At 47.3% G+C, this 24,069-nt stretch overlaps 2 pseudogenes across 2 annotated transcripts; one reads left to right on the top strand and one right to left on the bottom strand.

Annotated features, from left to right (window-relative positions):
• Nucleotides 1-5,276: 5,276 nt before the first annotated feature.
• Nucleotides 5,277-6,430, bottom strand: LOC308269006 (actin, cytoplasmic 1-like; annotated as a pseudogene). Its single transcript has one exon. The product of its transcript is annotated as an actin, cytoplasmic 1-like (transcript).
• Nucleotides 6,431-7,619: 1,189 nt separating this feature from the next.
• Nucleotides 7,620-23,898, top strand: LOC308268690 (vomeronasal type-2 receptor 26-like; annotated as a pseudogene). Its single transcript has 6 exons — nucleotides 7,620-7,729; nucleotides 9,399-9,690; nucleotides 12,049-12,846; nucleotides 18,691-18,900; nucleotides 20,885-21,008; nucleotides 22,929-23,898. The product of its transcript is annotated as a vomeronasal type-2 receptor 26-like (transcript).
• Nucleotides 23,899-24,069: the final 171 nt, after the last annotated feature.

Here is a 24,069-nt window from a genome sequence, read left to right as displayed (position 1 = left end):
TGGAAACAGGGTCTCTTAAGCCAGAGTGGCTGGTTTCGAACCTGCGCAATCCTCCTGTCTCCGACTCCCAAGGGCAGGGATTACAAGTGTGCGCCACCATGTTTTGAGCTGCCCACTGTGGAGAAGAGGAAGCAGGAGGTGTGAATTAGGGAGGGAGCTGAGGGCACCACCTACAGGGGCTGGGACTGAACACCACGCAGCCACTGGGCAGTGGTTGGTGACTGCCCATGCATCGCAGGCACCGTGGGCACTGAGAGAGAGCACACCAGTGAGTGGACTGACCCAGTTCTGACCCTTGTGAGCTGCAGTGCAGCAGGACCCATGAGTGAACAGAGAAGTCATTTGCAGGGAGTGTAAACACCTACTTTCTATTCCATGGGCCTGGAGGTAGAAAGTCCCTGGAGAGCAGAAGCGGCTCTCTTTTGGGGCGGTCAGGACAGTGCCCCGTGTCACCTCTTGCTGCTCCCTGGAGGGTGGCATTTGAGCGTTCCCTGCCAGAGCCGCAGGTGGGAAAGCAAAGTGAGGTGTGTGGGCTTGTTATTCTTCCTGTAAACCAGCACTTGTAATGGCAGGGCCCCCTGGTTCGATATTTTTTTGTATTTAAAATTGCCTTGGGCCTTCAGGACAGTGATGGCTCATTTGTTCATTTATAACTCTGTTACCTACTTGGGAAATCTCCCTTGAGACCACATCGACTTCACTTCGGCTGTCTCTAGAGTTGGACTGATGACACCAACTGTCAACAGTTGTCAGTGTTGAGGCCACCTGAACTCTAGATCCATTGGGAATCAGCCTGGAGCCAGGCAGAGGTTTCCAAACTTTTTGTAAGCAGCAGAAAACTTTGTCCCAAAGTAGATAAAGATCTAATTAAAAACTTCAGGCTGGTTTTGTGTGTGTGTGTGTGTGTGTGTGTGTGTGTGTGTGTGTGTGTGAGTGTGTGTGTGTATGTGTTATTGGGGATGTAACCCAGGGGCATTCTACCTCCAAGCTACACTCTTAGCCCTATTTTTTTATTCTTTATTTTTTTAAACAAGGTCTCACTAAGTTGCAGAGGGCCTAAGTAGCTAAGGCTGTCTGTGAACTTAGATCCTCCTGTCTCCTCCTCCCTAGTACTGTGATAACAAGTATGTGCCACCCCGCTCAGCTTAAAATTTCAATTTTAGCTGGGTTAGGTGGCTCGTGTTTGTCATCCCAGTACTTGGAAGGCTGAGACTAGAGGATTTCAGGTTCAAGGCCATCCTCAGCAACAGAGCAAGAGGCTCAGCAACCAAATGAGACCCTGTTTCAAAACAAAACTAAAAAGAGCCGGGAGTGTAGCTCAGGTAGAATGCCCTGCGTTCAATCCCAATACCACAAAACAAAACAAAACAAAAAAAACAACAACCCAGTTTCAAAGTGAATCAGCAAGCTGGGTGTGGTGGTGCACACATGTAATCTCAGTACTAGGGAGGCTGAGACATGAGTATCACAAGTTTGAGACCAGCCTCAGCAACTTAACAAAACTATCAGCAACCTAGTGAGATCCTGTTTCAAAATAAAAGAATGAAAAGGGCTGAGGATGTATCTCAGAGGTAGAATGTTCCTAAATTCGATCCCCAGTACCAAAGTAAGTAAATAAATCAGCAAGTTGAGCATGGTGGTGTACACCTGTGATCGTGGTACTTGGGAGGCTGAGGCATGAGGATCATAGGTGGTGTGTGTGTGTGTGTGTGTGTGTGTGTGTGTGTGTGTGTGTGTGTGACACTAAGGATTGAACCAGAGACATTCTACCTGTGAGCTACACCCAACAGCCCTACTTTTTTTTTGTGTGTGTGTGGTACTGGGGATGAAGTCCAGAGGCTTTCTACCTCTGAGCTACACTCCTAGGTCTATTTTTTAAAAATATATTTTATTTGGAAACAGGGTCTCACTAAGTTGCTGAGAGCCTCACTAAGTAGCTGAGACTGTCTTCGAACCTGTGCGATCCATCCTGTCTCAGTCTCCCAAGTACTGGGATTACATGCATGCACCACCACACCTAGCTATTTTTTGTTATTTTGAAACAGGGTCTCTCTAAGTCGCAGAGGGCCTCACTAAGTAGCTAAGGCTGGCCACAAACCTGTGATCCTTCTGTCTCAGCCTCCCAGTACCAGGATTACAGGCTTGAGCCACCATGTCCGGCTAGGATTACAGTTTTAAAGCCAGCCTCAGCAACTTAGTGAGACCTTGTTTCAAAATAAAAATAAGCCGGGCGTGGTGGCGCACACTTGTAATCCCCGCACTTGGGAGGCAGAGACAGGAGGATCGCGCAGGTTCGAAGCCAGCCGCGTGCGCTGGCTTAGGAGACCCTGTTTCCAAATAAAAATGTAAAAATAGGTCTGGGAGTGTAGCCCAGAGGTAGAAGGGCTTCCAGGAACCCCAGTACCACACAAAAAATAAAATAAAATAAAATAAAATAAATAAAAATAAAATAATAAAGCCAAGCATGGTGGCGCATGCCTGTAATCCCACTTCTTGGGAAGCTGAGATAGGAGGATATGTGTATTATTATTTTTGTGTGTGTGTGGGTCTGGGGGATGGAACCAAGGGGCTTTTGACCTCTGAGCTATACCCCCTGTTCTGTTTTTTTAGTCTTTTTTTTTTTTTTTGAAATGAGGCTTCACTAAGTTTTAGGAGGCCTCACTAAGTTGCTGGGACTGTCTGTGAACCGTGATCCTCTGGTCTCAGTCTCCTGAATGCTGGGATTACAAGTGTGCGTCATCACGCCCAGCGAGGATATGTGTATTATATTCAACAAAAAGCAGAACTGTAGTTTTCTGGGTCTGGGAGGACAAGAAGTGAGTGGGGTTCTGTTGGGGGTGATGAGTTTGTTCTGGAATTGTGGTGATAGCGGGAACATACTAAAAACTACATAACTGGTAAGAAACAGCTGCAGCAGTCCCGAATCCATGCTCAGATGAGTGGATTCTAGCCAGCAGGATCTTTGGAACTGCAGAAGCTAGAAACCTGGGTTCCCTAATGCTGTGGTTCTCATTCGGGGCCAATACTCTTCCTCCCCCCATGGAACATTTGGTGCTGTCTGCAGATGTTTTTCATTGTCACAAAATGTTTGGAGATGTTTTTAGTTGGAGATAGGCATTGCCCCGTTTCAAGAGGCCAAGGATCCTACTAGACATGCTAGAGTGCACCAAACAGCCCATGACAACAAAGAAATTTCTGGTGCAAAATGTCAACAGTACCAAGGTCAGCATACCCTGCTCTCTCATGTCACATTTCTCAATTGTAAACAATAATCCTATGGCCACAGCAAGTACCTCTGTGGGTCCCATTTGCTACATCTGGGGTGGACAGCTCCGTTGTCCTCACATACTAATGAAGGGGCCAGAGGAATGGGCAAAGAGACGCTTAGCAAGCCCCATAGGCACTTCCCTGGTGGCCGGCTCTAGCTGAGGCCATTTTTCTAGTGATGTTTTCTCCAAAATGATAAGCTTTCCTTTTTCAGTCTGATTCGTCTCCTCTCTCTATAGACATAGGTATACTAGGAATTGAACCCAAGGCTTTCTGCCTCAGAAATACTCTCCCAACCATTTTATTTTATTTTATTTTATTTTATTTTTAAAACAGAGTTAAAGCCGGGCGTGGTGGCGCACGCCTGTAATCCCCGCGCTTGGGAGGCAGAGACAGGAGGATCGCGCAGGTTCGAAGCCAGCCGCGCGCACTGGCTTAGGAGACCCCGTTTCCACATAAAAAAGTATAAAGTAGGTCTGGGAGTGTAGCCCGGAGGTAGAAGGGCTTCCAGGAGCCCCAGTACCACCCAAATAAATGAATAAATAAATAAATAAATAAATAAAACAGTTAAAACAGAGTTTAATTTTAAAACAGAGTTAAAACAGTGACCCTCACTGAGTTGCTGAGGGTCTCTCTAATTTGCTGAGGCCAGCCACGAACCAGTGATCCTCCTGTCTCAGCCTCCCAAGTACTGGAATTACAGGTGTGCACCACCCCACACAGCTGTATTGGCTTTACTGAGACATAATTCACTTATTATTCTTTTGTATTGTAAAATATACACAGATCTTTAATTTTTTTTAACAACTTGAAAAATTTCTCAAAGATGGACTCCATAGTCTAGAAATAATGAAGAAATCAAGAAAAAGGTAAACTATGTCATGAATGTAATATATATATATATATATATATATATATATATATATATATATATATATATAAAAATCGGGTGTGGCTGCAGATACCTGTAATCCAAGTACTTAGGAGACTGGGATAGTAGGATCACATGTTCAAAGGCAGCTTCACAAATGTGCACCCATAATGTGCATCCTCAGCACACTTACTCTCTTTTTGTAAAGAAAAATTGTAAAAATTATAGCCTAATTCTAGGAGGTGTAGGAGGTGTAAAGAGTATCTACCTCAATGTGTGTGTATGTGTATGTCTGTGTATGTGTGTGTGTTTCTGGTACTGGAGACTGAATTTAGGGCTGCTTTACCACTGCACAACATCCCCAGCCCTTTTAAGACAGGGTCTCACTAACTTACCATGCACTGTTTTTTTTTTTTGTTGTTTTGTTTTTTTGGTGGTACTGGTTCCTGGAAACCTTTCTACCTCTGGGCTACACTCCCAGACCTATTTATTTATTTATTTATTTATTTATTTATTTATTTATTTATTTATTTATTTAATTTTTTAAGGTGTGCACTCTATTGAACTGGTCTCAAGTCATTGTAACAGGTAAGCCCTGGCTGCCTCCACACCTCAGCCCACTCCCAGGGAGACCAAAAGCCTTCATACATCTCAAGTTGGGGGGCAAAATATTGGGGGGCCTTGATGTCTGACCATTCAAAATAAAACAAAATAAAAAAGTATTAAGGTGAAGATTTAAAAATTTTTCATTACATAATTTACACAAAAGCAATGCTGTCACCTCCCCTGTGTGGACTCAGGTGAGGACTGGGCCATCTTCCTTGAAGAGGAGTGGGGCGGCTTTGGGGAGGGCGAGGGACTTCCTGTAACAATGCATCTCAGTATTATTTGGAATGACTATTAAAAAAAAGAAGAATGTACAAAGTCCTGGGCCACATTGTTGAACTTTGGGGATGTTCGTTCCAACCGACTGCTGTCACCTTTACTGTTCCAGTTTTTAAATCCTGAGTCAAAAGCGCCAAAACAAAACAAAACAAAACAAAAAAGGAAACAAATAAAGCCATGCCAATCTGATCTCGTTTTTCTGCGCATTAGGTTTTGTCAAGAAAGGGTGTAACACAGCTAAGTAACAGTCCGCCTAGAAGCATTTGCGGTGGACGATGGAGGGGCCGGATTCGTCGTACTCTTGCTTGCTGATCCACATCTGCTGGAAGGTGGACAGCGAGGCCAGGATGGAGCCGCCGATCCACACAGAGTACTTGCGCTCAGGGGGAGCGATGATCTTGATCTTCATCGTGCTGGGGGCCAGGGCTGGGATCTCCTCCTGCATCCGGTCGGCGATACCTGGGTACATGGTGGTACCACCAGACAGCACTGTGTTGGCACAGAGGTCCTTGTGGATGTCAACATCACACTTCATGATGTAATTGAAGGTAGTCTCATGGATGCCACAGGATTCCATGCCCAGGAAAGAAGGCTGGAAGAGTGCTTTGGGGCAGCGGAATTGCTCATTGCCAATGGTGATCACCTGGCTGTCAGGCAGCTCGTAGCTCTTCTCCAGGGAGGAGCTGGAGGCTGCGGTGGCCATCTCATGCTTGAAGTCCAGGGCAACATAGCACAGCTTCTCCTTCATGTCACGTACAATTTCCCTCTCCGCTGTGGTGGTGAAGCTGTAGCCTCGCCCAGTCAGAATCTTCATGAGGTAGTCTGTCAGGTCCCGGCCAGCCAGGTCCAGATGCAGATTGGCATGGGGAAGGGAGAACCCACGTAGATGGGCACAGTGTGGGTGACCCCGTCACCGGAGTCCATCACAATGCCAGTGGTACGGCCAGAGGCGTACAGGGACAGCATAGCCTGGATGGCCACATACATGGCTGGAGTGTTAAAGGTCTCAAACATGATCTGGGTCATCTTTTCATGGTTGGCCTTGGGGTTCAGTGGAGCCTCAGTCAGCAGCACCGGGTGCTCCTCAGGGGCCACACGCAGCTCGTTGTAGAAGGTGTGATGCCAGATCTTCTCCATGTCGTCCCAGTTGGTGACAATGCCGTGCTCGATGGGGTACTTGAGCGTCAGGATGCCTCTCCTGCTCTGGGCCTCGTCACCCACATAGGAGCCCTTCTGGATCATGCCCACCATCACACCCTAGTGCCGTGGGTGCCCCACGATGGACGGGAAGACGGCCCGGGGGGCATCGTCACCGGCGAAGCCGGCCTTGCACATGCCGGAGCCGTTGTCAACGAGGAGTGCAGCGATATCATCATCCATGGTGAGCTGGGTGGCGGGCGTGGACCGGCAGCGGAGGAGCGGTAAGGGGACTGTGCTCCCGGGGTGGACGCGATCTCGGTAGTCTTGATATATTTTTTTTTATTTGGAAACAGGGTCTCAAGCCAGCGCGGCTGGCTTCGAACCTGCGTGATCCTCCTGTCTCTGCCTCCCAAGCATGGGATTACAAGCGTGCGCCACCACCACGCCTGGCCACGCAAAGGTTTTAAATTTGAAATCCTCTTTTCTCTTTCTCCGATGCATTAGGATTACAGGATGTGTCATCACACCTGGCTTACTTTTTTATTTTGAAACACTAAATTGCCATGGGTCTTGCTAAGTTGCTGAGATTGGTCTTGAACTCATGATTCCCCTGTCTCGGCCTCCCAGGTACTGGGACTACAGGCATGTGCCATTGACCTTGACTCATTGCTTTAATTTGCATGTCCTTCATGGCTAAGGATGTTGAGCATCATTCCTTTTTGCACACATCTGCAGCCACCTCTTGTGGTGTTATGGGCACTGCCTTTCCTGCTCTGTGCTGGGGAGTCACTCACATCACAGCCTCCCTGGACCTGGCCTCACTGTCTCAGCCTGGGCTGCTGGCTGTGACTGAACATGCCTTGTCCCTGCCTGTGACCTTTTGCTTGGTGACCTTGGGCCCCCTGCATATCTGGGGACATCCCCATTTCCAGGTGCTGCCAGGTGGGGGATGAGGGGTGAGGGACTCTTTACCTCTTGTACCTTCCTGGAGCCATTCCAAACCAGAGCTCTGAGGATCCTGAGCACAGCTACTCCTGGGCTTGCAGGTCCCATAGAATGCTGTGCAAACCTGCTCGCTGTGCTCCCTGAAGTCTACAGAAGACACCTAGAGCCATGCCCCTGGCTGTGGTAAAGCAAGGAAGCCAGGGGGTAGGTAAAACTTTTAATGACACTGGGATAATGTGGCCACACAGTCCCAGCTCAGGACCTTTGCTCTCCCCAAGGCCCATAAGCCCAGAGTTCCAGCTGTGTCCCCAGCCACCTGGTCCCTGATCGAAGCCAACTCCCAGGTTAAAAAGCCCCTGTCACAGCCCCACACAGGGTGCCATGTCACTGGCTGTTCCCTCCCCTTGCAGGCATGTGGCTGAGCACCCTGCTTCCTGCCCTCGTGCTCTCTCTCTCTGGGGCCTCCCTTTCTGGGCCCATAGGCTGGCGGCCCCCAGGAAAGGCCCCTCGCTTTGACCGTCCTGGGGACGTGGTGGTGGGGGGCAGCTTCTTCATCCTTCACTTCTACAATGTCACCCTGTTCGATTTCACAACTATGCCGGCTGGGCTGCCGTCTTCAAGGTAAGTGCCTGGGTTAGGAGGGAGCCCTGAAGACCAAGGGCTCCCCAGGAGGCGTCCCTAGAGTCCGAGGCAGGAGCTCTGTGGCCAGGGTCATCCCGGTGGGTCTGTTGCCCAGAACTGTTCTCAACATCTCTCTCCATCTTTCCTTTGTACTCAACCCAGGGTCATCCCGATGCGTCTTGTCTCAATCACTTTCTCTATCTTTGCTTTCTTCTTTGTACTCAACTCTGAAATGTAGGTGGCTCTGTCTCCCTGCAGCCTGGATGCCCCAGGTCAGGAAGGGATTCTTGTCTTTTTGGTGTAACTGCATTGCTTAGAACAGGGCCTTCCACATGGCATAGGTGTGTTTGTTGAGTGAGTAAATGTGGAATAGATAAGTCTCTTCATGAGGTAGCTCCTGGGATTCTTTTCTCTTTTGGTGTGTGTTTGGTGTGTGTGTGTGTGTGTGTGTGTGTGTGTGTGTGTGTGTGTGTGTAGGGAAAGGTGTGGAGGGAGGGGGAGAGATAGATACATACTGGGGATTGAGACCAGGGCCATTATACCACTGAAATAGACCCCCAGCCCTATTTTATTTTTTATTTTAAACAGTTTTTTTTAAGTTTATGGAAGGCCAGCTGGCCACAAACCTGTAATTCACATATTTTAGCCTCCCAAGTACTGGGATTAGAGGTGTTTGCTTCTCTACCCAGCTCCAGTTCCTCTTAAATTTTTTTTGTTGTTGCTTTAAAACAGGCTTCTATTAGGTTACTGAGGCTGTTCTTGAACCTGAAATCCTTTTATCTCAGCCTCCCAAGTACTGGGATTACAGGCATACATGCACTACCATGCTAGACCCTCTGGGGTTCCTTTCTACCTGTATTCCCTTTGCCCATTTCTGAACTGGAAATGTCTGACCCCAGTCTGTCTTTGCAGACAGGATTTTCCAACACAGTACTTTGAGATATTCTTTCCTCTCTCTCTTTTTAAATGTACATGTTTAGCTATATTAAAAAATTGTAGCTGGGTGTGGCAGCATACACTTGAAATCTTAGTACTTGGGAAGTCAGTACAGGAAGATCACAGGTTTTAGACCAGCTTCAGTAACTTAATGAGACCTTCAGTAATTTAGCAAGACCCTGTTTCAAAAAAAAATTAAAGGGCTGGAGTGTAGTTTTGGATAGAATACCTCTGGGTTCAATACTCAGTACCAATAAAATAAAATAAAGATAAATGAAGGGCTAGAGGTTTGTTCGGAGGTAGAGTGCCCCTGGGTTCAATCCCTAATATATATAAAAAAGATTAAGTGAATCTAATCAACATACTCATCACTTCATATATTTTTTGGTGATGTGAACACAATAAATTTAAAATATTTTCTAGCTGGGCGTGGTGGTGTACACCTATAATCGTAGTACTTGGGAAGCTGAGACAGGAGGTTTGAAGGTTCCAGGAAAGCCTCAGTAAGCAGTGAGATTCTCATCAACCTATTGAGACCCTGTTTCAAAATAAGAATTAAAAAAAAAAAAAGGCTAGGGGATGTAGCTCAGAGGTAGAATACCCCTGGGTTCAATCCCCTGGCCTTTTTTTTTTTTTCAGTACATATGTGTATATACCTAGAAGCCACTGAGCGAGTTCACTCCTGCTGTCTGCTCCCTTAGTAAGTGGTAACGGGGGCTTCTCTCTCCCTCAGTGTATCCATGAGGGGCTACCAGGTGGCCCAAAGCTTTGTCTTTGCCATCGAGGACATCAACAGGAACGTCCACCTGTTGCCCAACCTGACACTGGGCTTCTCCATTCGCAACTCTGGGGATTCGGTGCAAGGAGCCCTCCACGAGACAGCGAGCTTCCTCACAGGGCAGGAGGAGCCCATCCCCAACTACGTGTGTGGACTCGGTGTGCCCCGGGTTGCCGTGGTGGGGGACACGCGGTCAGCCCTGTCTGTCGCCATGGCCCGGCTTCTGGGGCTCTATAAGTTCCCCCAGGTGAGTCTGCACAAAGCCTTTCCCTTTCCAAGCGATAGTGAGGGTAATGAGGCCAGTGGTGACGACGGGGAGCTGAGTCCAGGCCCTGCTGGCGCTCTCTGTGTCTTTACTGTTCTCCTCCAGTTCACCTTGTCTTGAGAAAACTATGACCCGGGGCACTGAGGAGGAAGCAGGTTCAGAAAAAAAATCAGTGACAGGTCCGGTCTCATTGAGTGCAGAGGTGCCGGAGCAGGAACTTGGGTCCAGTGTCATTCTTGCCTTGTTGGTGTTCCCAGTCTCCTCCCAGGGTCACTCCCATGGCAGCAGCATATCCAATGCCACCTTTCTTTTCTCTCTCTTTCTCCCGCCCCCCTTCTCTCTTACTGGTACTGGATATTAAGCCCAGGAGCATTCTACCTCTGAGGTATACCCCAGAACTTTTACCTTTTTTTTTTAAATTTTGAAACACTCTTTGCTAAGTTGTTGAGAGTCTGGCAAAGCTGCCTTGAACCTGTAATCCTCCTGTCTCAACATCCCAATTACTGAGATTACAGGTGTGTGCCACCTTCCCAGATAGTATTCATTATTTATGTGAAATCAAGATTCTGTATTTTTATTTGCAAACTCTGGCAGTCCTATCTATATGAGATAGGGTCAACTTGGTCTGTGTGAATGAACCATATTGGAATACCTTTAAGACAGTCTACCCTTTACCTAATCTATTTAATCACTGTCCTCTGATGATAGGATAATGTTTTGCACTAGATAAGAAGAGGTAAAGACATTTATTATTCTAGAAACCTCAGCCACTGGCCAATAGCAAACACAGACAAACCCTGCTGGCCCACATCTCAAAGTTCTCTTCTCTCTTCTGGGCACATGATATGGTCTCCTCCTTGACAAATCAGCAAACAAATGAAAGTGGGAAAACACTGTTGTTTATCATTCCACGAAGATCATAAAGTGACGGGATGACAAGATCTCATTCAAATTGTCACCATCAAGGAATGGCTTGACGGCTCTGTGTAGACCAGAGTCAGACTCCAACCTGCCTAAGAATCAGGAACAGGGAACCGTATAGGCGGCAAGAGAGGGGATTGACAGAATGTGGGTAGCAGGTGGCTTCCTGGGCTCCTCAGGAGCCCAGAGGGGCTGTGTCTGGCTTGATCAGGGTGGGCACTGCAGCTGGGAGTCTTGGGGGGGTCCTATAAGACTGAGGGCACTATGTCCAGTCTAGAGTCCATGCTCTACCAAAACTAACCTACACGAGGGACTGGACACCTGGCAGAGATCAGACTTGTGAACTAGAAATTGGTGGGAAGAGATGTTGTTTCAAGCTTTGGTACTTTAAAAATGTTATTTGTAGCTGGGTATGAGGGCACACACTTGTAATCACCGTATTTGGGAGGCTGGGACAGGAGAATGGTAGATTTAAGATCAGCCTCAGCAACTTAATGAGATCCTTAGCAATTTAGCAAGACCTTGTTTCAAAATAAAAAATAAAAATGGTGGTGCCCATCAAATCCCAGTACATGGGAGACTGAGAAAGGAGGATTGCAAGCTTGAGGATAGCCTTAGCAATTTAGCAAGGCTGTTAGCAACTAGCCAGACACTGTTTCCAAATAAAAAATGATGTAGGGCAGCCGGGCATGGTGGCGCACGCTTGTAATCCCCGCGCTTGGGAGGCTGAGACAGGAGGATCACGCAGGTTCGAAGCCAGCTGCGCTGTCATAAGAGACCCTGTTTCAAAAATATAAAATAGGTCTGGGAGTGTAGCCCGGAGGTAGAAGGGCTTCCAGGAACCCCAGTACCACCAAAAAAAAAAAAAAATAGCTGAGGTTGTAGCTAAGAGGTAGAATGCCCCTGGGCTCGATGATGCAAACAAACAAACAAACAAACAAAAAAACAAACAAAACCAAATAAGGGCTGGAGGTACAGCTCATGGGGTAGAACACTCCCAGGTTCAATCCCCAATATCAAAACCAAAACAAAGTGCAGACTAAGAATCCTAATTAGTTTGGAGATAGAGGTGCTGATTCACCTCCTTCTCAACCAACACCAAACCTTCACAAGGACCACATGAACATAAGAGATTCATGGGTCTGGGTGGCCCAATACCAGTAACTTGCAGTTCTCAAAGATGGTTAAGTCCCAACTCTGCTCCAGCTTGGGTGACCAGCCCTGTCTTCCCATGACCATGTGATGTAGGACTTCCTGGGACAAATCTGGGAAGACTGTCCAGGGCCACTGGGTGAACCAGCTCCCCTCATTCTGTCCTCGCACTCGTGTGCCCACTGCCTCTTATTTGAGCCTGGTGATCCTGCGTGCCCAGTCCAGGCTCTCACCCTTCTCCTTATTGCCCCGGCCCTTCCCTGGCAGATCAGCTACGCATCCACACTGCCCATCCTCAGTGACAAGACCCAGTTCCCGTCCTTCCTTCGAACTCATGTCAGTGACCTCACATCCTCCCACATGGTGACCCAGCTGGTGCTCCATTTTGGGTGGTCCTGGGTGGGCCTTCTAGCCCAGGACGACGACTTTGGGCAGGAGGCCAGCTCTCTGGCTGCCCGGGAGCTGGGCCAGGCAGGTGTGTGCATCGAGTTCCTGCTCCACATCCCCTCTCAGAAGTCCCTGGAGAAGATCGAAGCCATCGTGCAGAGGATGCAGGGCGGCACTGCCACAGGGGTTCTGATTTTTGTGAGCGACTCGAATTTCCTGCTGATCCTTCAGGGTTTGCTGGGTCTCCGTGTCTCAGGCCAGGTGTGGGTCAGCAACGACCTCCTTTACTTGGCGCGAGCCCTCACCATGCCTGGGGTCTCCCAGGTCCTGCAAGGTGCCTTTGGCCTCAGGCACCACAAAAGTCATGTGCCTGGGTTCTATGAGTTCTTTGCTCGACTGCACCCCAGCCGGACCCCAGAAGACATGTTCTTGGAGAAGTTCTGGGAGGCCACCTTTGGGTGCACGTGGCCACGCAGGAACAGCACAGTGGCAGGGGATGTTCAGTTCTGCTCAGGGAATGAAAGTCTGAGAGGACAGGAGTACCCTTTCCAGGAAGTGAATAAAATGGACCTTGCATACACAGCCGTCTATAGCATCGCCCATGCCCTGCATAACCTGCTGGCCTGCGAGCAGGGAGACGGGACGTGTGCAGACCCTCGGCACCTGCAGCCCTGGCAGGTGAGCGGGAACGTGTGGAGTGGGTGACTCAGGGCAGGGTGGGGAATGGGACACATGGTTAACACAGAGTCTCTGACCCAGCAGCTCCTGGTGGACTGGGAGACAGGCAGCTGCAAGAGGACTTCTCTCCAAGTCTACCAGATGGGGTGAAGGTGGAGTCCCAGGTCCTGAGGTGAAGAGGGATCCCTTGGGGGCATGCTGCTGAGGAGACAGTGGAGGGCTAGGACCAAGGAAGGGGTGTTTTCATGCCCTTCGCTCAGATTAACTGGGCCTCTACCATAGGACAGGCACTATTGCAAGGGCCAGAGACACATAGGTTGTAAGCCAGAAGGACAATGATGGTCATTGGCTTTTTGGCAGGTGAGACAGATTTTTATTTTTTAATTTTTGTGCTGTGGACTAAGCCGAGGGACACACTAACTCTGAGCTACACCCCTAGACTTTTTATTTATTTATTTATTTATTTATTTATTTATTTATTTATTTTTGCAGGTCTGAGGATAGAACCTAGGGGCATTCAACCTCCGAGCCACTCCCCCCTGCCCTATTTTTTATTATTTATTTAGAAACAGAGTCTCACTAAGTTGTGGAGTCCTCACTAAGTAGCTGAGGCTGTCCGCGAACCGCAATCCTCCAGTCTCAGCCTCCCGAATGCTGGAATTACAAGTGTGGGCCACCACACCCAGCTCCCAGCCTTATTTATTTATTAAACAAGATCTCACTAAGTTGCTGAGGGTTTCATTAAGTTGCTGAGGCTTGAATCTGCCTGAGGGGTCTGGGTGTCTTCTGGTGCCTGGAGAGGATGGAGCAGTCTGTGGAAGCTCTGCTGGCATTTTGCCTCTCCTCTGAATGTGATGGAGGGCAAGGACTCAGTCATTGCCAGAGGAAGCCCTGCAAACTGAACTGCGTTTTACCATTCCTGAGTTTGTTCCTTCATAAAAAAAAAAAAATACAGGAATTTGGGAGGTAATTATAGGTTATAATGGTAAAGCTGTATGTATTTACTGGAACTTCCAAAGCATTAAAAGATTCCCAAAGGAATGTTTTTCTGTAGAAAATTAATTTTTTTTGCCTTTTGGGAATTCTACCTCTGAGCTACACCCTCAGCCATATATTTTATTCATTATTTTGAAACAAGGTCTCACTAAGTTATGGGAGGGCCTTACAGAGAAGCTGAGGCTGTCGGCAAACTGTGATCCAACCCTTTCAGCCTCCCAAGTACTGGGATTACAAGTGTGCACCACTATGCCCGGCTCTGTGTAGAAAAGTTATGAGTCCATTATGGTTAAAAAAAAATATTTGGCCAAGCGTGGTGGCGCACACTTGTAATCCCAACCCTTGGGTGGCTGAGACAGGAGGATCACGTAGGTTTGAAGCCAGCCTCAGCTACTTAGTGAGGCTCTCAGCAACTTAGACTCTGTTTCCAAATAAAGTATACAATAGGTCTGGAAGTAGAGCCCAGTGGTAGAAAAGCCCCTGTGTTCCACCCCCATTTTCACAAAAAATATTTCTTGTGTTTATGTATTTTTCAGCAACCTTGACTGAAAATATTTTTTGATTTATAAAATTAAACTAGATGATAAAGCTAAAACCATATGGCTATTAAACACACACACACAGATATCACAGCTGGGTGGAAAAGGGAAACAGAGTTTTTTCAGATAGATTTTCTTGAGTGTTTTAGTTTACCCATTATTTGTTATGATCTTAATTGTTTCAGGTAAGAGACTGAATAATGTGTGTGTGTGTGTATGTGTGTGTGTGTGTGTGTGTGTGTGTATGTGTGTGTGTGTGTGTGTGTGTGTGCATGTGTGTTACTGGGGATTAAACCCAGGGGCATTCTATGTGCCAGCTCTACCCAAGTTCTATTTTTTTATTCTTTATTTTGAGACATGGTCTCACTAAGTTGCAGAGGGCCTCACTAAGTAGCAGAGTCTGGCTGTGAACTTGTGATCCTCCTGTCTCAGCCTCCCAAATAGCGGAGTTACAAGCATGTGCCATCACACCCAGCTTAACAGTGTGTGTGTGTGTGTGTGTGTGTGTGTGTGTGTGTGTGTGTGTTATTAGGGACTGAACCCAGGGACATTCTACCTCTGAGCTATACCCCCACCTTATTTTTTATTGTTTATTTTGAAACACCACACCTGGCTAAAAGTTTTGTTTTTTATTTGAAATAATAGGTTTTAGATGTTAATGTCTTTTACTCTGCTCTTGGTCATTGAACTATTTCTTTCCTTCTTTTTTCTGTGGTACTGGGAATTAAACCCAGAGGCATTCTACCTTTAAGCTATACCCTCAGCTCAATTTTATTTCTTATTTGGAAACAGGATCTCACTAGGTTGATGGGCAGGCATCTCACTACTTGCTGAGGTTGGTCTCGAACATGTGATCCTCCTGTCTCAGTCTCCCTAATACTGGAATTACAAGCATGGGCTACCATACCTGGCTCAAAGCCAGCCTTGGCAACTTAGAGAGGCTCTCAGCAACTTAGTGAGATCCTGACTTTAATGAGAAATAAAATTGGGCTGGGGGTGTAGCTTGGAGGGCGAATGCCTCTGGGTTCAATCCTCCATACCAAGTGAGAAATAAATAAATTTGAAAACTGTTTTTGAAAACTATGATTATCCTTTTATTCAACATGGTTGTGCATTGGAGAACACATATTGAAGTACATAAGAGAAAAATACCTTACTTTATTAATATTATGCATACTTGAAAAAAGGTTCATTTAGAACCCTAGTTCTTAGCTGGGTGTGGTGGCACATTCTTGTAATCCCAGCATTTGAGAGGCTGAGACAGGAGGATTATGGTTCATGGACAGCCTCAGCTACTTAGTGAGGCCCTTTGCAACTCAGTGAGACCCTGTTTCAGAATAAAAAATGGAAAATAGGGCTAAGGGTGTAGTTTGGAGGTAGAATGCCCCTGGGTTCCATCCTCAGTACTACAAAAAGTAAGTAAGTAAGTAAGTAAGTAAGTAAGTAAGTAAGTAAGTAACCTAGTTCTGAGCTAATTTGTAGGTTGCCTCTGTAATAAATGGTATTGTTCTCAGAGGATGTATTTTAAAATTCTGCAGTACATTATGAAGATGCCACTTTACTTTCAAGTTTTTTTTTTTTTTTTTTTTTTTTTGGTGGTACTGGAGATGGAACCCTTCTACCTCTGAGCTACACTCCCAGAATAAATATATATATTGAGGTATTCTACCTTCGAGCTGCACCCCCCAGCCCGAATTTTTTTTTTAAAGTTTTGAAACAGGGTTTCACTAGATTGATGGGAATCTCATTACTTGCTGAGGCTGTCCTTGAACCTGAGATCCTCCTGTCTCAGCTTCCCATGTACTGGAATTACAAGCATGTGCCACCACTCCCAGCTTTCTTCTGAAACAGGGTCTCACTCAATTGCAGAAGGCCTCACTCCCTTGCTGAGGCTTTGGCCAAACTTCAATCTTTCTGTCTCAGCCTCCCAAGTACTGGGAGTACAAGTTTATGCCACCAGGACTGGCTTATAATGATTTAAAAAAACCATATCTCTGGAACAAATAAGAACTGGCAACAATAATTGCTACTGACCCTTAGCTACACTTAATGGCTTAACATGTGGAATGCCCATACAGTATATTACTGTTAAGTGATGATTGGCTTTGCAAGCAATTTGATATTGAAGGACTTTGATTCTCAAATTGACCTGAGACAAGTTTGTTGTTTTCTGCTCCCTGAACAGGTTTGTTTTTATTTTGTGGTACTGGGATTGAACCCAGAGGCATTCTACCTCCAAGCTACACCCCCAGCCCTATTTAAGTTGCGGAGGGCCTCATAAGTTGCTGAGGCTGGTGGCAAACCTGCGATCCTGGCAGCAAACCTACCATTCTCCTGTCTCAGATTCCCAAGTCCTGGAATTAAGTGAGTGTCACCATGTCTGGCCTCCACACAGAAATTTGTAATCAACATACTATTTTTTAAAACTGTTTGTAAGAATTTCATTTCTTGGGGAGTGGCCATCCATCAGTAAATATTATACCTGCTACTTTGTTATGAATAAAATACTTAAATTGAACTTTGGTGGTATAATCAATATATATATGTATATGTGTGTGTGTGTATATATATATATATATATATATATATATATATATATATATATATATATATTTGGTGGTACTGGGGTTCCTGGAAACCCTTCTACCTCCAGGCCACACTCTCAGAACTATTTTATATTTTCTTATTTGGAAACAGGATTTCTTAAGCCAGCAAGGCTGGCTTCAAACCTGCGTGATCCTCCTGTCTCTGCCTCCCAAGTGCGGGGATTACAAGCGTGCGCCACCATGCCCAGCTATAATCAATATGTTTAAAGAAATTTTCAGTATTATTTTTATCATGGAAACCTTGGAATCAGCTTAAACTCTAGGTTTTTTTGTTTGTTTGATTTTAGTGCTCGGGTTGAACGCAGGGGTATCCCAGCCGCCGCCGCCTCCTCCTCTTCCTCCTCCTCCTCCTCCTCCTCCTCCTCCTCCTCCTCCTCCTCCTTCTTCTTCTTCTTCTTCTTCTTCTTCTTCTTCTTCTAGTAATAATAATAATAATAATAATTATTATTATTATTATTTTTGGTACTGGGTCTGGAACCCAGGGACATTGTACCTCCTAGCTATACCCCTAGCCCTAATTTTTAGTTAGTTAGTTTATTTATTTATTTATTTGTTGTGGTACTCGTGGAACACAGGGGTTTTACTACCTTTGGGCTATCCTTCCAGACATGTTTTTTAAATTTATTTGGAACCAGGGCCTCACTAAGTTTCTGAGAGCCTCACAAGTAGGTGAGGCTGGCTTCAAACCTGTGCGATCCTCCTGTCTCAGCCTCCCAAGTGCTGGAACTACAAGCATGCACCACCATGCCTGGCTCCAAGGTATAGATTTTACAAAAAAGGACAACTTTGATCAGAGTATTTGGTAACAGAAATTGTTTATAATTTCTTGTTACTGTTCAAATATTTGATTCTCTCATTTAAGCTTTTGCAGTTAAATATTTTGATTTGTGCTTTCTGGATTAAATTATATCAGGATTTTTTGGACATTATATCAGGATGTTTAAATAATGGTATGATAATTATTCAAGATGGAAATAAAAGTTATTCTTTCCACACAAAATATTAAAAATTTAAGTTCATGACCACCATGTTATAAATGTGTGATACTGGGGATTGAATCAAGGGGCATTCTACTTCCAAGCTACACCGTCAGCCACCTATCTATCTATGTATCTCTCTGTATATATATATATATATATATATATATATATATATATATATATATATATATATATACAGGTCTCGCTAGGTTTCTGAGAGTTTCACTACATTGCTCAGGCTGAACCTCAAACCTGCGATCCTCCTGTCTCAGCCTCCCAAGTACTAGGATTACAGGCATCCATCACTACACCCAACTATATATTCACTATTACTGCATTACATTTTCTTTCTTTCCAGGCACCGTGGCACATGCCTGGTACTCGGAAGGCTGAGACAGGAGGATCAGAGGTTAGCAACCAGCCTCAGTAACTTACTAAGGCCCTGTGCAACTTAGTGAGGGCAAAATAAAAAATAAAAAGGGCTGGAGAAGCAGCTCAGAGGTAGAATGACCCCTCTACACACAACACACACACACACACACACACACACACACACACACACACACACACACGAAGTTAACATGATGGTCTGGGTGTCCCCTGTTACTGTGGGCAAGTCAGCCTAAACCAGAGCTTCACCTGCTCAATACAGAGGTCCCAGGTGACAGCACAGGCCCTAGGAACGGGCCTCGGAAGGCAACGGAGTCACTCTTCTTTCCTCAGCTTCTTCGTCCCCTCAGGAAGGTGCAATTCAGGACCCCTGATGGAAGCGAGATTAGGTTTGATGCCAAGGGGGATTTGGTTTCCAAATTTGACATTCTCCAAGGGCAGAAGATTCCTGAAGGCCTGTTCCGCTTGACCCCCATCGGCACGATTGATCCTCATAAGAATTTGGGGAGTAGAATGACCATCCACCTGAAGGAGGATCTCCAGGTGAGTGGCCTGGGTGCAAGGAGCACCCCAGTCCTGGAGCATTAGATTGGAGGGACACTCAGTGGCCAGGGTCCTTGTTCCTATCAATGCACAAGATGAATGTGGTCAGGGAGGATAGCAGGTTAGAAGCCAGTCTGGGCACTTGAGCAAGACTTTGTCTAAAAATGAAAAATAAAAAGGGTTGAGGGTATATCTCAGTGGTAGAGTGCTTACCTAGCATAAGGGACCCAGGGTTCAAGAGGTGAATGGTTTTCTGGGGGTGACGGTGCATGTGTGTATTCCCAGTACTTGGCTGGCTGAGACAGGAATATCCCAGGTTCTTAGCCAGCCACAGCAATTTAGCGGGGACCTCCGCAACTTAGTGAGAATGTTTTTAAAAAATGGGGTGTGGTGGTGCCTGCTTGCAGTCTCAGCATTTGGGAGGGTGAGACAGGAGGATCTTGGTTTGTAGCTAGCTTCAGCTACTTAATGAGCCCTTTTGCAACTCAGTGAGACCCTGTTTTAAAATAAAGAATAAAAAAATTGAGATGGGGGTGTCTCTCAGTGGTAGAATGCCCCTGGGGTACATCCCCAGTACTGCAAAATAAATAAATAATAAAAAGAAATAAATATAAATAAAAAATAAAATGGGCTGGGAGTGTACCTCAGAGTTAGAATGGCCCTGGACCCAGTCTCCAGTAGTGTACACACACACACACACACACACACACACACACACACACAAGGTGAATGGAAAGGCGGCTTTACACTATGCCAAACATGGCCTCATGAAGTACCTAGGAGGTGGGCAGAATAGGTGTTCTTATTTTATTTATTAAGAAATGTAATTGTTTCCTTGGGATGGATGTGTCTCAGTGTCTACTCTGGGCCTCAGAAAACATCCCAGCTCTCTGGCTGTCATTAGGACCACGGCCTGGCCCAGCTCTTCTCGGCAGCAGCACCAGTCCACGGTGGCCTTAGGAGTGTCCATGTGGGGGCCAGGCTCCATTCCCAGATGCCTCCAACCAGGGGGCAGGAGCTTAGAGTTCAGAGGATGAACTGAATTCCCTTCCAGGGGGCTCGAGCGGGGGTGGGTTTGCTGTACTCTCCTGAAGAGAGGGGAACCCAGCATTCTCCTGAAGGCCCTCTCACCCCACTTCCCTTTCAGTAATGCTTTCCTGGAGGGGAGCGGGGCTGGGAGGGAAGGCAGAACCATCCCTTTGCAGGCCCTGTGTAGATGGAGGCCACTGGCCATTCAGCAGTCCAAGTCTGTGTGTGTGTGTGTGTGTGTGTGTGTGTGTGTGTGTGTGTTCAGCACCTGTGACTTGCTGCGGGAGCCCCAGAGAGACTAGAAAGGCACCAGTTCACAGTGTTTTCTTAGCTTTGCCACCACCAGCCAGGTGAGCCAGGTGGAGCCTCCTGGGGTGTGCTCACTCACACCTTCATGGGGGCCTCTCCAGTCTGGCTTCTGATGTGACAGAGGTGATGTTTCCCCCAAAGGTGCCTCCTCACATGGGTAGAAAGGACCCTGCTCTGCCTCGGCCAGCACCTTTGACCCGGGCCCTGGACAGTCACTGATGATACCTGTTCATGCTCCCTAGGAGCCCGAGGCCCCAGTCCTTGGTGACACCTGCTCTCTGTCCCCAGGCCCCCAGTGCCCCAGATGGTCACTGATAACACCTCCTCATCCTCCCTAGGATTCTGGTGCTCAGTCTGTCCCTTGTGTGTGTGTGTGTGTGTGTGTGTTACTGGGGTTCCTGGAAACCCTTCTACTTCCAGGCTACACTCCTATTTTTTATGTTTTAAATTTGAAAACAGGGTCTTCTAAGCCATCAGAGCTGGCTTCAAACCTGTGCTGAGATCATCCCATCTCAGCCTCCAAAGCGCCGGTATTACAAGTGTGCACCACCACGCCCCGCTTGGTCGGTCCTTAATGACGTGTGCTCATGTCCCCCTGTGCATGGTTCTCTGGATGGCCAGTGTGACACCTGCTCCTCCTCCTCAGGTGCCCAGCTCTGTTTGCAGTGAGAGTTGTGCTCCAGGGTTCAGCCAGACACCCCGACAGGGAGCCCCCCACTGCTGTTTCGAGTGCAGACCCTGCCCCGAGGGACAGTTTGCAGACCAAAGAGGTGAGCATGCATGAGGCGGAGTCTGAGGGGCCACTGGGCACCACTAGCCTCTCGATTCCCCGCCCAACAGCTGTTGCACCAAATCCAGTTTTCTGAGGGCTTCACTGGCCAGGATGCACTTAAATCAATTTTAGGTACCTCTTGGTTGAATTTCCCCCTACACACAGATCATGGGCCAGCACTGCATGGCTCAGTGAGCTCCCAGCTCCTGAGTACTCTGTGTCCCTAGCTTCTGATCAAGAGGCAGAGCATGAGCTGCCCCCCAGGCCTCTTATGACCTCCTGGTTATGGCCCATGCCAAGTAGCACTATCGTAGCTTCTACTGACTTTGATGGGCTTTGCCTGTTTGTTTATTTGGGTAATACTTAGAATCAAACTCAGGGGCATTCTACCTCTGAGATACACTGCCAGTCATTTTTACTTTGAAATAGGGTCTTGCTAAGTTGCTGAGGGTCTCACTAAGTGGCTGATGCCTGCCTCCAACCTGTGATGCTCCTGTCTTTGCTTCCTAAGGTCTGGGATGACAGGCAGCACCACCACTCCTGTCCTTGTGTTTTTTAACCTTATACACGTGTGAATGTTCTTTTGCATCCCACATTTTCCTCTGTATTATCTCTATGAGAGTCATCCCAGGGCATGTTTCATAGAAAAATACTTCCATCTGGGCAACTTGAGCAACAGAAATTATTTATCACAGTTTTGGAGGCTGGAAGTCTAAGGCTTAGTATGGGCAGGACTGGTTTCCTTGGAGGTCTCCCCTTCAGGGGGTTGGCCACTTTCTCCCTAGGTGCCTGCTTCTTCATCTAGTGGTGTGTGTCCCAATTCCCTTTCCCATATTTTTTTCTTTTCCTTTTTTTTTTTTTTCAACTAGAGTTGAGCCCAAGGGAATTCTGCCTCCATGCTACACCTCTAGCCTTTTTTATTTCTTGTTTTTAATCAGGGTCTCACTTTTTTTAAACAAGTCTCTCTATGTTGCTGAAGCTGGCCTCAAAACTGTGATCCTTCTTTTTTTTTAATTTTTGCAGTACTTGGGATTGAGCCTTGGACATTCTATCTATGAGTTACACCTCCAGCCCTGTATTTTTTATTATTGTTTTGAAACAGGAATTGCACTCACTGAGTTGCAAAGGGCCTCACTAAGTAGCTGAGGCTATCCTCAAACCACAATCCTTCTGTCTCAGCCCCCCAAATGCTGAGATTACAAGTGTGTACCACCATGCCTGGCTTTGAACCTGTGATCCTTCACTCTCAGCTTCCTAAGTACAAGGATTATAGGTGTGAGCCACCATGCTCAGCACAAGATCCTGTTTCAAAAAAAATAAAAATAAAAAATAGGACTGGGTTTTGGATGTAGATTAGAGGTGGCATACTTTTGGGTATCTAAACCCATTACTAGCTGGGTGTCGTGGCCCACGCTTGTAATCCCCATGCTTGGGAGGTGGAGATGGGAGGACTGCCCAGCTTAGAAGCCAGGCACGCTGGCTTAAGAGACCCTGTTTCCAAAAATAAAATAAAATAGGTCTGGAAGTGTAGTCCAGGGGAAGAAGGGCTTCCAGGAAATCCAGTACCACAAAAAAAAAAAAAAAAAAAAATTAAACCCAATACTAAAAAAAAAAAAAAAAGTAAAAGAAAGAAAAAAGAAAAACAAAAGGTCCCTAAAAAAAATATATATATGTGTGTGTGTGTATTATGTATGTGTGTGTGTGTGTGTGTGTGTGTGTGTGTGTGTGTGTATATAGCAGGTGCTCTTCTTGTGCCTCGGGTTTTGATATCACCCATCCCCACACTGGTAACTCAAGAGTGATGCTCAACTACACTGATGGCTGAGAAACTCCTTAAGAGCCTTGGGCAGAGGGAGTTCCCCTCTTGGCGCCGGTGTTGTCACGCACATGGCAGACACCATCCCTGTGTCTCCCGCAGACATGAAACAGTGTCTCCAGTGCCCTGAGGAGCAGCACCCGAGTCAGAGGAGAGACAGCTGCCTGCCCCGGACAGAGAGCTTCCTGGCCTTCGAGGAGCCCCTGGGCCTCACGCTGGCCTTGGTGGCCGTCATGCTGGCCGGCCTGGCGGCGCTGGTGCTCGGGGTGTTCCTGAGGCATCGGGACACCCCCGTGGTCAAGGCCAACAACAGAGGTCTCAGTTACATGCTCCTGGCCACCCTGTGCCTGTGCGCCCTCTGTCCCTTGCTCTTCCTGGGCCGTCCCACTGCCGCCACCTGCCTCCTGCGCCAGACAACCTTTGCAGTGGTGTTCACCATGGCGGTCTCCTCCATCTGGCCAAGACCCTGACCGTGGTCCTGGCCTTCAGGGTCAGCAGGCCAGGGGACAGGGCCCGGGTGTGCCTGGGAGCCCGCACTTCCACCTCGCTGGTCCTGGTGGCCTCGTTGGTTCAGGTGGTTCTCTGTGGGGTCTGGCTGGGCACCTCCCCGCCTTTTCCTGCCAGGGACCTGGACTCTGCACTCAGCTACATCATCCTCCAGTGCCAGGAGGGCTCTGGCGTGGCCTTCTCCTGCGTGCTGGGCTACCTGGGCCTCCTGGCGGGGGGCACCTTCTGTGTGGCCTTCCTGGCCAGGGGTCTGCCGGACGCCTTCAACGAGACCAAGTTCATCACCTTCAGCATGCTGCTGTTCTGCAGTGTCTGGGTGGCCTTCCTGCCCCTGTACTATAGTGCCCGCGGCACGGCCACCGTGGCCGTGGAGATCTTCTCCATCCTGGCCTCCACGGCAGGGCTGCTGGGTGGCATCTTCCTCCCCAAGTGCTACATCATCTTGCTGAAGCCTGAGCAGAACACGTTGACCTGGGTAAGGCAAGGGCACCAGGGTCAGCAGGAGAGACGGGGAGAGGTGCCGCCAGGCAGGCGTCTACGCAGATCTACGCCAAAAGCCTCCTGAGCCCATCCTCACCGAAAACCTAAGGGCCATGGGTTTGGGCTCTTTGTTGCTGTGTGGATTAAAGGAGACTTAGAAGACAAGGCAAGAGAAAAGGAGACTCACAGAACAAGACAGGCTATTGTCTTTATATGCTCTTCTGAAATGTTCACGATTAAAAAGTTGGAGCCAGGC

Source organism: Muscardinus avellanarius (genome assembly GCF_963383645.1).
Source record: "Muscardinus avellanarius genome assembly, chromosome: 10".
NCBI lineage: Eukaryota > Metazoa > Chordata > Mammalia > Rodentia > Gliridae > Muscardinus > Muscardinus avellanarius.
The sequence above is the reverse complement of the archived record's forward strand: the minus strand, read 5'-3'. Positions and strand labels throughout refer to the sequence as shown.